The 10,822-nt window shown below is 37.3% G+C and overlaps 1 long non-coding RNA gene across 1 annotated transcript; it reads left to right on the top strand.

The window, feature by feature from the left end:
• The first annotated feature begins 8,627 nt into the window (after positions 1-8,627).
• On the top strand, positions 8,628-10,414 carry LOC124898985. Its single transcript, XR_007056127.1, has 3 exons — positions 8,628-8,714; positions 9,782-9,829; positions 10,312-10,414. It is a non-coding gene; the product is annotated as an uncharacterized LOC124898985 (long non-coding RNA).
• The last annotated feature ends 408 nt before the right edge of the window (positions 10,415-10,822 follow it).

Genomic DNA, 10,822 nt, shown 5'->3' with positions numbered 1-10,822 from the left:
TTGATGTATGAGCTAATGCTAACACATTTGAGGCTTTTAACAAAGAATAATTGCAAAGTCCTAAGCAACTTTTGTCGTTTTTGATTGTTTTATGTTTGATTTTGCAGTAGAAGTGATGATGCAAGAGAACCAACAAGGATGGAAGCAACGGAGTTGAAATCTGAAGTAATTCGAAGAGAAGTGTGGCTGACGACATTTCTGATAATTCGTCAGCTCTGTGATAAGTTATCAACTTCATCATCAGCCTCAGATAGAGAATGCACCTGAGTTAAGAGTTGTGATGACATTTAATGATAAGCCATCAAGGAGCTGATAGATCGTCAAAATTGCCGTCAGCCTAAGGCAGAACATAAGAGCTGAGGTAGAGACTTGACGATATTTATGATAAGTCATCAAGAAGTTAATAGGACGTCCCAGTTTGTCGTCACCTAAAGCAGTGAGTATCAAAAGCAAAGAGGAGCTGACGACATTTGTGATAAGTCGTCAGCCTCCTGATAGGTTGTCATGAATGTCATCACCTGATTCGAGGAATTATTAAACTCTGTGATTTTGTTTCCTTATTTAGGCTGAACTATTTAAAGTCTTGTTTAGGGTTTTCTTGAGAGTTCGGAACATTTTTTGGAGACACGTATTTTGATATTTTCTCTATCTAGTTTCTTGACTTGAACAAGCAATTATTTTGAAGAGATTATCATCATTATTTTGGGATTACTATTGTGATCTAATCTGAGAATCTCTAGTTCCTATTCATCTTGTGGTAAGTTTATCTTTCAAATCATGAATATAACTAGTTGTTTCGATTATTACATAATGAACGGCTAAATTCCTTTAACTTGAATTATGGGATCTAGGGTTAAGTCTTGATAAGGTGCTGAGTTTTCAAGATTCAAAAGGTGGTTGGACTCCTTGATAATTCTGAGGTTTTAATTATCGTCTATTGGTTCCAAATGATAGATAACACCTGCTTTGATTTGCTTGATAAAGAAAACAAATATAGTGGGAAGTGAATTATTAACAGGGACTTGGAAGCACTAAAAAGTTCCATTTAATAATTGACGTTGTAACAAGGTTGATTAACCTGAGGTAAAATCTGGTCATGAATATAAATTCCGTAAGTCCAAGAACATTAGGTAATTAAATGCATAAGTAGGTCGAGAGACATTTAGGCATAACTTCGTTAAAGATAACATGTTGTCCTACCTACTGTGAGAATCTTGAACCACCATTAGCATCTGTCAAGTACCAGAACCCCTAGTGAACATAATTCTGGTTTTTCCATAAACTCTTGATTACGAACACTGTAACTAAAGTGACCAACAATTACTTGCTAATCTAAAAATCCCCATTTCAAGAAACATCCAGCTATCAGTTGATTAAATTGCAAACGACTTAAGTTCACAACATATTCCCTGTGGGATTCAACCCTAACCTAGTTGGGTTTTATCTTGACAATGATTGCTTACATTCTCATTAGAGAGGTGTAGTTTGAGCATTATCAGAAAGCAGTACTTAGGTTCACTTGGGTACCTAAACCCCACTGAAAATACCTCCAAAACCGTGAAGAGAATTGTGTCCCTCTGTTAGATATGATGGATACAGGTGCCCCATACAAAAGGACTATCTCCTCAATGCATAGCTTGGCATAATCATCTCCCAAAAAGTTGATCCTTACAGGCAGAAAATGAGTTGACTTGGTCAACCGATCAATAATTACCCAAATAGAATCATACTGATTTCAGGACCTCGAAAGTCCCCTAATGAAATCCATATTGATCATTTCCCATTTCCATAAAGGCAAAGCAATCTCTTGGGAAGTACCACCAGGCCTCATATCCTCTACCCTAACTTATTGATAGTTCAAACACTTGGCAACATAGTTAGCCACATCGCGCTTCATATTATTCCACTAATAAATAGTTTTCAGATCATGATACATCTTGGTAGAGCTTGGGTGAACAACATACCTCGAAGTGTGATCTTTGTCAAGGATTCTCTTCTGCAGACCATCTACATCTAGCACATAAAATCTACCCTGATATCTCAAAATACCATCACCACCAATTTCAAAGGACATCACCTTCTATTGGCCTATATCTTTCTTGATCTGCATCAAGATAGGATCTTCAATCTGCTTCTCCTTAACTTCCGTACAAAGGAATGATTTAGTTATCTCATGAAAAACTACCCCTCCCTCTTCGAAATCTAAGAGTCGCACTCCAAGATTTGCAAGTCGGTGAATATCCTTCACCATCTCCCTTTTCCCTTCTTCAACATGAGAAAAGCAGCCCATTGACAACCTGTTAAGGGCGTCGGATACCATATTTGCCTTGCCTGGATGATAGTGCAGGCTTATGTCATAATCCTTTAGCACTTCCATCTAGTGCCTTTGCTTGAGGTTCAATTCTTTCTGGGAGAAAACATACTACAAACTCTTATGGTCAGTGAAAATATCAACATACACCGCATAAAGATAATGCTACCAGATTTTAAGTGCAAACACCACAGCCGCTAACTCCAAGTCATAGGTGGAATAACTTCACTCATGCACCTTCAACTGCCTGGATGCATAAGCCACCACCTTACCGTACTACATAAGTACATACCCAAGTCCCACACGGGATGCATCATAGTACATAACAAAACCCTTTGTGCCTTCCGAAAGAGTCAGAACAGGTGTTGTAGTCAATTTGTATTTCAACTTCTCAAAACTACTCTCACAGGAGTCAAACCACACAACCTTCACCTTTTTCTGGGTTAAATTAGTAAGTAGAGCAGCTATGGAAGAAAAGCTTTCTACAAATCTTCTGTAATACCCTGCCAAACCCAAGAAGCTCCGAATGTCAATTGGAGTCGTGGGTCAAGGCAATTTTCTCACCGCCTCAACCTTTTGGGGATCCACCCTAATCCCATCACTAGACACAATATGCCCCAAGAAAGCAATAGCACTTAGCCAGAATTCACATTTGGAGAATTTTGCATACAGCTTATGATCTTTGAGAGTTTGAAGAATAATTCAGAGGTGATTGGCATGGTCCTCCTCACTTTTAGAATAAACCAAGATGTCATTAATGAATAATATGACAAACAGATCCAGAAACTGATGAAAGACCCTATTCATTAGATCCATGAAGGTTGCATGGAATTAGTTAACCCAAAGGACATGACTATGAATCATAATGACTGTATCTGGTTCAAAATGTTGTTTTGGGAATATCTGACTCCCTAACCTTCAACTGATGATATCCCGAATGAAGATTATCTTTGAAAAACATTTAGCACCCTGAAGCTGGTCAAAAAGATAATCAATCCTACGAAGAGGATATTTATTTTTAATCGTGACCTTATTCAACTGGCGGTAAGCTATGCACATAAGAAGAGAACCATCTTTCTTTCGCACAAAGAGTTCAGGTGCACCCCAGGGAGAAACACTAGGATGGATAAAACCTTTATCTAGGATATCTGCTATCTGCTCTTTCAAATCTGCTGGAGCCATTCTATATGGTGAAATAGAGATGGGATAGCTATCCAGCAATAAATCAATGCCAAAATCTATCTCCCTATCAGGTGTTATTCCTGAGAGACTATCTAGAAAGACTTCTGGGAACTCATTTACCACCGGGACAGATAGAAAAGAAGGACTTTCAGTATTAGAATATTTAACCCAAATGAGATGGTACAAACACCCTTTTGAGATAAGTTTACGGGTTCTGAGATAAGATATAAAGTTTCCTCTAGGTGTTAAAGAATGCCTCTCCAATTCTAAGACTGGTTCATTCAGAAAAGAAAAAGTGACTCTTCTGGTTCTATAATTTAGTATGGCATAACATGAATAGAGCTAGTTTATTTCTAAGATGGCATCAAATTCAACCATCTCAAGTTCTATGAGGCCTGCCACAGTATCACGGCCACAAACAGTCACAATACAATCCCTATAACCCTTCTAGCTATAAAAGAATCTCCCACTAGAGTGGAAATAGAGAAAGGTTCAGCAATCACATTCGGCTCAAACCCAAAACCAACAACCACAAAAGGGATCACATAGGATAAGGTAGACCCAAGATCAAGTAACACATAAACATCATGAGAAAAGACTCACAACATATCAATAACTACATCTAGTGAGGCCTCTTTCTCCTGGCGATTGGTCAAGGCGTACAACTGGTTGCATCTATTTCTGGTGGCTAAAGTGGCACCCTTCTGAGGTGGTGGTGGTGTATAAGAATTCACCTGTGACTTGGCTCCTACAATATTACTCCTTACTGTTAGACAGTCTCTCTGGATATGGCCTGGTTGACCACATGAATAACACACCAAAGCACCAAACTTACATCTCAATGGATGATTCCTACCACATCTCCCACAGTACAGATAGGACCGAGACGTCTGAGCTATACTTCCCTGCAACTAAACACCCTGCATCCTCGTCCCTTGACTAGACTAAAAATTCTGGGTACGCTACTCAGCTGGGGGTCTGGACATCAAGGCACTAGCTGCAGACTGTGCATTACCCCAATTCTTTCTTTTTTGCCATTTGTTACCCCAATTACCACTCTACTGCTGACTGTAGCTTTGGTCTGCTATTTTGGCTCTCTTTGCCTGTCTGTCCTTTTCCCAAGATTCAGCGATCTTCTTTTCCTTCTCCTTAACTTACTACATGTGAACTAATAGTTTGGCAAAATCCATGTCCTTGTTCAACATTTCTCCCTGATATTCAAGTACAAAGTCATCTGAAAGGCCGAATGCAAATTTCCTCATTTGGGCTCTCATGTTACTAGTCATCTCTGGAGCATAACGGGCTAGTTGGTTGAACTTTAGAGTGTACACCTGGACACTCATCTTTCCCTACTTTAAATTCATAACTCCTCGGCTTTAGCCTCCCTCAGCTTGAGAGGAAAGAATTGATCAAGAAAGGCTTCCCCAAACTCATCCTAAATTGTGGGATCAGCATGCTCACTCTTTGAATCTTCCCAATCGTTATACCATTGGTTCGCTACATCCTTAAGCTGGTAGGCTGCTAACTCAACCCCCCTACCTCATCTACATGAATTACCTTAAAGATCTTCTCTATCTCATCCATAAACTTCTGTGTATCCTCTTCTACCTTAGTACCAATAAACTTGCGCGGGTTCATCCTCATGAACTGGACCACTCTTGTAGCCTCAGATGTAACAGATGCAGACCCAATATCTTTTGAATGTTGAGTCTTTGTGGCTACCAACTGTGCAAGCATATGAATGGACTATCTAAATTCTGCATTAGATACCTCTCTCTCATGAGTCTGAGTGCGGTTAGTCCCTATTCGGGGAGCTTTGGGTGCCCTAGGTGGGTTGGTCTGAGTAAGTGGGACTCTCAGAGTAGCATCAATCTCTGGAGTCTGAGCTCTATTTTGGGTACTCATCCCATGAGTGTGACGGACCTCATCTGTCTATGTATTCTGATCGATAGTACGATGGGGAGGCATAATTATTTTTCTGAAATGCAAGAGATCACAAATTAGAGGACAGATTAGACTCCAAAGCACGAACTAGATTACAAAGAGGGGAAACATTCCTAAATGCCTGGTAGCCTCTTGTTTATAACTATGGTGCGCTACATACCCACAAACAAGACTCTACCAGACATAATTTCATAGATACCCTGGGACCATGAACTATGCTCTGATACCAAGTTTGTCACAACCCAAACTAGGGCCTGTCCATGACAGACATCCCAAACCAAGAAAGCTCAGGTGTCCTACTCTATCTGGTAATCATCCACAACATTCACATAATAAAAGAATATGCAGAAATATAATCTGATCCGAAAACATGGTCATACTCTGGACTAAGTTTAACAATAAGGAATGAAATTCAAAAATCACTAACAACATATAGAACAGTCTGCGAAATCTCTACTACATGAAAATCTGAAGACTATCTAAAAACTAGGACAAGACCCCCAGTAGACCAAAATAATAATAGATGACAAAATCTGAAAGGGGCAGGCCTTTTGGAATAGAGAAGTCTTACCACTGCATAATCTGAGCTACTATCTGAATTATCTACTACTTATTTGGACCCCTAGACTGAGCCTCAGAATCTGAGAGGTAGGGGAGGGGTCAATACAGATGTACTGGTATGCAGAGCAAATCCAAAATAATTATGTATATTCAATATATATGAGAGAAATTTAAAGCAGTTTATAAACATATCATAAGTAAGAAATCACATGGGCATTTTAAAAGACTCTGCGAAAACATCTAAAATTTGTGACACTCTTTGTCTTACTTCTACGCTAGGTAGTGTACCCTACAATCTGTAATCCCATGAGCTATATGGGATCTACCATCAACTCGGCAGCCAAGCCCCCAACACAAGTGTGCCGCAAGGGTCGGAGTTTCTGAATCTACTAAGCCACACGGCCGTCGCCAACGTACAATAATAATATACCCGTATCGGCAAATACGTTTTCAGCCTAAGAGTTTCTTGAACTCATGCCTTATTCGGGTAACCACCTAACACTCTATATGCCCATTTTTAGTTCTTTAAACATGCATGCTCTGAAATGAGTTTGCAAATATAAAATTGTTCCTTGATTCAGAATATAGAATTAAGGACTTAGGAGAGATAAATTATTTTTAGGAATGGAGATTTTGCGAGAATCATATGGATTCATCCTTAGTCAAAGAAAGTTTGCTTCAGAATTGTTGCTGGAATTTGACTGCACCAACTTACCTATGGTATCTTCCCCACTTCATCCTTCTTGCAAACTCATTCTTTCCACAGGACCACCACTATCAAACCCAACAATTTACAAGTGATTAATAAGGAAGTTTAATTACCTCACTCAAATAAGGCATGATTTTTCATTTGCAGTCCTGACCCTGAGCTAGTTTATGCAGCAACCTTGAGTGGGTCACTTAATAGCGGCACTCTGGGTTTTGAGGTATTTATGGGTAAATCCAGGCCAAGGTCTATTTTTAATTCAGATCCATCTTTTTTGCTAATTGCTTTTTATGATGTCGATTGGTCATCATGTCGAGGCACACAAAGATTAGTTAGTGGGTTTTTTATTTGTTTGAGAGGCTCGTCTATTTCTTAGAAATCCAAGAAATAAGCCTCTATTTCCTTATCCTCAATGGAATATGATATAAGTCCATGATAAGAGTTACTGCATAACTAACTTGGATGATGATACTTCTTCAAGATCGATTTATTTCTCCATCATTGCCCATACCAGTTCACTCTGATAGCCAAATAGATATACACATAGCACGCAACCCGGTCTTTCATGAACGCACCAAGCACGTAGAGCTTGACTGTCACTTTATAAGACAATAGTTTCTTTCTGGCCTTTTCTCCCTTATATTTATTCCATCGGCTTCTCAACTTGCCGATTTATTCACCAAAGCCCTCTCCGGACCATTACATCATTCGATTCTCTCCAAGATGGGCATCGTTTCCCTCCTTCCCCCTTCCCCTCCCACATCTTGAGGAGGGTGTTGATAATATGAATCAAAAGCCAAGTAATCAAGTAAAACATGCAGCAAAACATGCTGAAAAGAAGAATCAAAAAGCACCTCTGAGGCCAAGTTCATATGGACCAAAGATGGAGCAGAGTATTAGGTTAATTTTGAAGATGACATCGCCCAATTTTCTTCAGCCCAAGAATATCCATTTGGATGATTACAAATCAGATTCTCAAGATTCTTATTAGCTGTAAATATTTGCAGTATTTTCCTAGTATAACACAAGATATGTTGTGATATTTAGCTTCCTAGTATAGTACAAAATCTGCATAGATGTTATTTTGTTTCTTTTATATTCTACCCATACTTGTATATATATATATGTATTCTTGAATGACAAAATACCCAAAAAAAATTCCCATCTCTTTCTTCATTTATATAGTTATTTACTACTAAGTATAGAATTAAAAAAATATATTTCTCTTGATTTTATAAATTGAAACAACTATTTTTAATATGGTACCAAGAAATATGAGATGAAAGATGTATGTACATTTAAATCTTGTGGTCTTAGACTTATAGTATAGAATGTTGAATTGAAAAACATACTTGTAACACCCTACGAGTTCCATCATATTCGTATAGTTCCTTATACCATTTCAACCATGAAAACGAAGTCATGGACCTTTAAATCAATTGAAAATATTTGGAATGAGTTACGGAACTTAAAAAAAAGTTTTAGGCATGAGAAATGGTCGATACACCTCGTGGGGAGGCTTGACCCTCCCGGTCGTTAATGAAATTTTCTCATCTCCCATATTTTAGCCCTTCGCGTAGTTTGTATATGTGAATTATGACTCATGGGATGATTATTCAATTTTTGTGGTATTCAAAAGAAATTTAAGTCATTAATGGGGTTGTTGAGTTTGGAAAAGTTAAACCCGATAATGGTTAATCTTTTATCAAGATGACCTCGAATTAGTGTAGTAATACTTTCAATAGGTCCGGAATGTACTTTTTAGTTAATATACATAATTGATTTATGTTTATGAGGTTTTTGAAATAAATTTTGAGTATTTATTAAAAGTTTAGGATATTTTAGATGATTAGTGAAACTAATGGTTCAATGGGTTAAAACCACAATCCTTTTACCATCAGATATTACGTGAAAGGACTTTCAGTTAATAGGGTTAATTTCTTTGGAGGAAAAGCAAGAACGGAAGGAGAAAAAAAAGGCGAGAACTATGGCTGCATCAACGAGCTTTAGGTAAGGTGTTAACTACAGTAATAATAATTGCCTATAAGTAAAGGCATACCTGATATAGAGGAAATTGATGTAAGTTTATACATATAGTAGTTACTTTATCCTAATCATTTATAAATTGATTGTGCTCTACTTGAAAACCAGAAAACAATTATTTTTGTTGTTAAACTTGTAGACTATTCTTCAACTAGGGCGAACATACAGTACGCATACGTCAAATATATATATATAGTAATACCATGCATGCTTGTTGTTCTCTTGGATAAGGTAAAAAGTGATCTTTGTGATTAGTCTTTTTGAAGGTTTCTGGTGTATGTTTTGAAGCCAATTTGAATAAAAAAATAATGAATGGGTAATGATGAAAGTAATTATTAGCCAATCATTAGATATCCTAATGCCAAGGTTATGTTCTTAGGGAATTTAAGTGTGCAGAATCCTAAACTCTCAGTTAATTCATGCATGACCCTTAACAGCGTTCTTAAACTTGAGGTTGTCATCAATACTCGATAATATAAATTAGAAATAAGCCGAGTAATAACTCTAGACATGTTCATGCCACAATTTTGATTATGGGGGTTTAGGTTTAGAATTTTTAGAGTGAATATTCTTGACTTGGGGCCAAATAATAACCCATTTTAGTTGAAATTCGACATGCTCGTTCGTACTCTTATGAGGGTTATATGTATTTGAACAGATTTTGAACATTCTAAATTTGTGAGGAAGAATAGGGCACTTGTGGACTAGTGATATTCAGATTCGTTGGTTGAGGTAGGTTATAGTTTAGTTGGACTTTAGACTTAATTTAATTATGTGTATGCTCCTAAATTATATACTTGTTAATTAGTATTTAGATATGCTTGAAATTGTTGATGTTTAGACTGTTAATGCGTGTATAAATGATTATTGAAATTTTACTTGATGGAATTGTCTTATGACTTTTAAGTGTACTTGTAAACTTGGTACATTCTGTTGTATGTTATGACGTTGTGTAAATTGATATTGATAATACTTGTTTATATATATGTTGGATCGGGTACTATGCTGATACATTTAAATTTATGTTGGATCAGGTACCACGCCGGTACGTTTATATTTATGTTGGATCAGGTACCATGCCGGTACGTTTATATTTATGTTGGATCGAGTACCACGTCGGTACGTTTATATTTATGTTGGATCGAGTACCATGCCGGTACGTTTATATTTATGTTGGATCGAGTACCATGCCGGTACATTTATATTTATGTTGGATCGGGTACCACGCTGGTACGATACATGAACATAGATTATTCCCTGCAGGTCATGACTATTTGGGAAAAAATAAGTCCCATAGCATGTGTGTACGTATTTATGTTGATTCTGTTGATGTTTACAGTATGGTTGATGCTCTTGATGGTTATTTGGCTTATTTGTGAGTACTGTTTGACCTGTTATTGTTGTATTGTTGATTCATTGAGTATTTATTATGTGACAATGTCTGTCTACTTGTTATCTAATTTATGTTGTGTACATGCTATTAAATTGAGTTTGCCTATGATACCTACTAGTACATAGTGGTTTGTACTGATACTACCCTGTACTCTTCTTTTATTGAGTGCAGAAATTATTCTAGAGGCTCATACCTGATCTCATCTCTAGAGTTCGATAGCAGATCTTGATCCAAGGGTTGGCACTCCATCTCCAGGCTGGCATGGGTCATCTTATTTGTTCTTGTCCATCTTTTGGGCAATGAAACATTCTTTACTTACTTTATTTATGAATATCTTTTTAGACATGATCTTTGTTAGTAGTTCTTGTACAATGACCTTCAGGTCTTGGAAATTTTAGTAAGTAGTTTATTTGACTTCCGCATTAATAATAATTAGTCCTGAATTATTGTATTATGTCAATTTTATGATAATATCATCTTAATAATGACTAAGTGAAAGGGTAATGGTTCAATTTAGATGGTTCTCCCACAGGAAGATTAGTGTGGGTGTCACTCATGGCCATTTGGGTCGTGACAAAGTTGGTATCAAAGTCCTAGGTTTGTCGATCTCGTCATACAAGAACATGTCTAGTAGAATCTTGCGGAACGGTACAGAGATATCTGTACTTTTCTTCAAGAGGCT

The sequence above is a fragment of the Capsicum annuum genome, chromosome 5 (assembly GCF_002878395.1).
Source record: "Capsicum annuum cultivar UCD-10X-F1 chromosome 5, UCD10Xv1.1, whole genome shotgun sequence".
Lineage (NCBI taxonomy): Eukaryota > Viridiplantae > Streptophyta > Magnoliopsida > Solanales > Solanaceae > Capsicum > Capsicum annuum.
The sequence above is the reverse complement of the archived record's forward strand: the minus strand, read 5'-3'. Positions and strand labels throughout refer to the sequence as shown.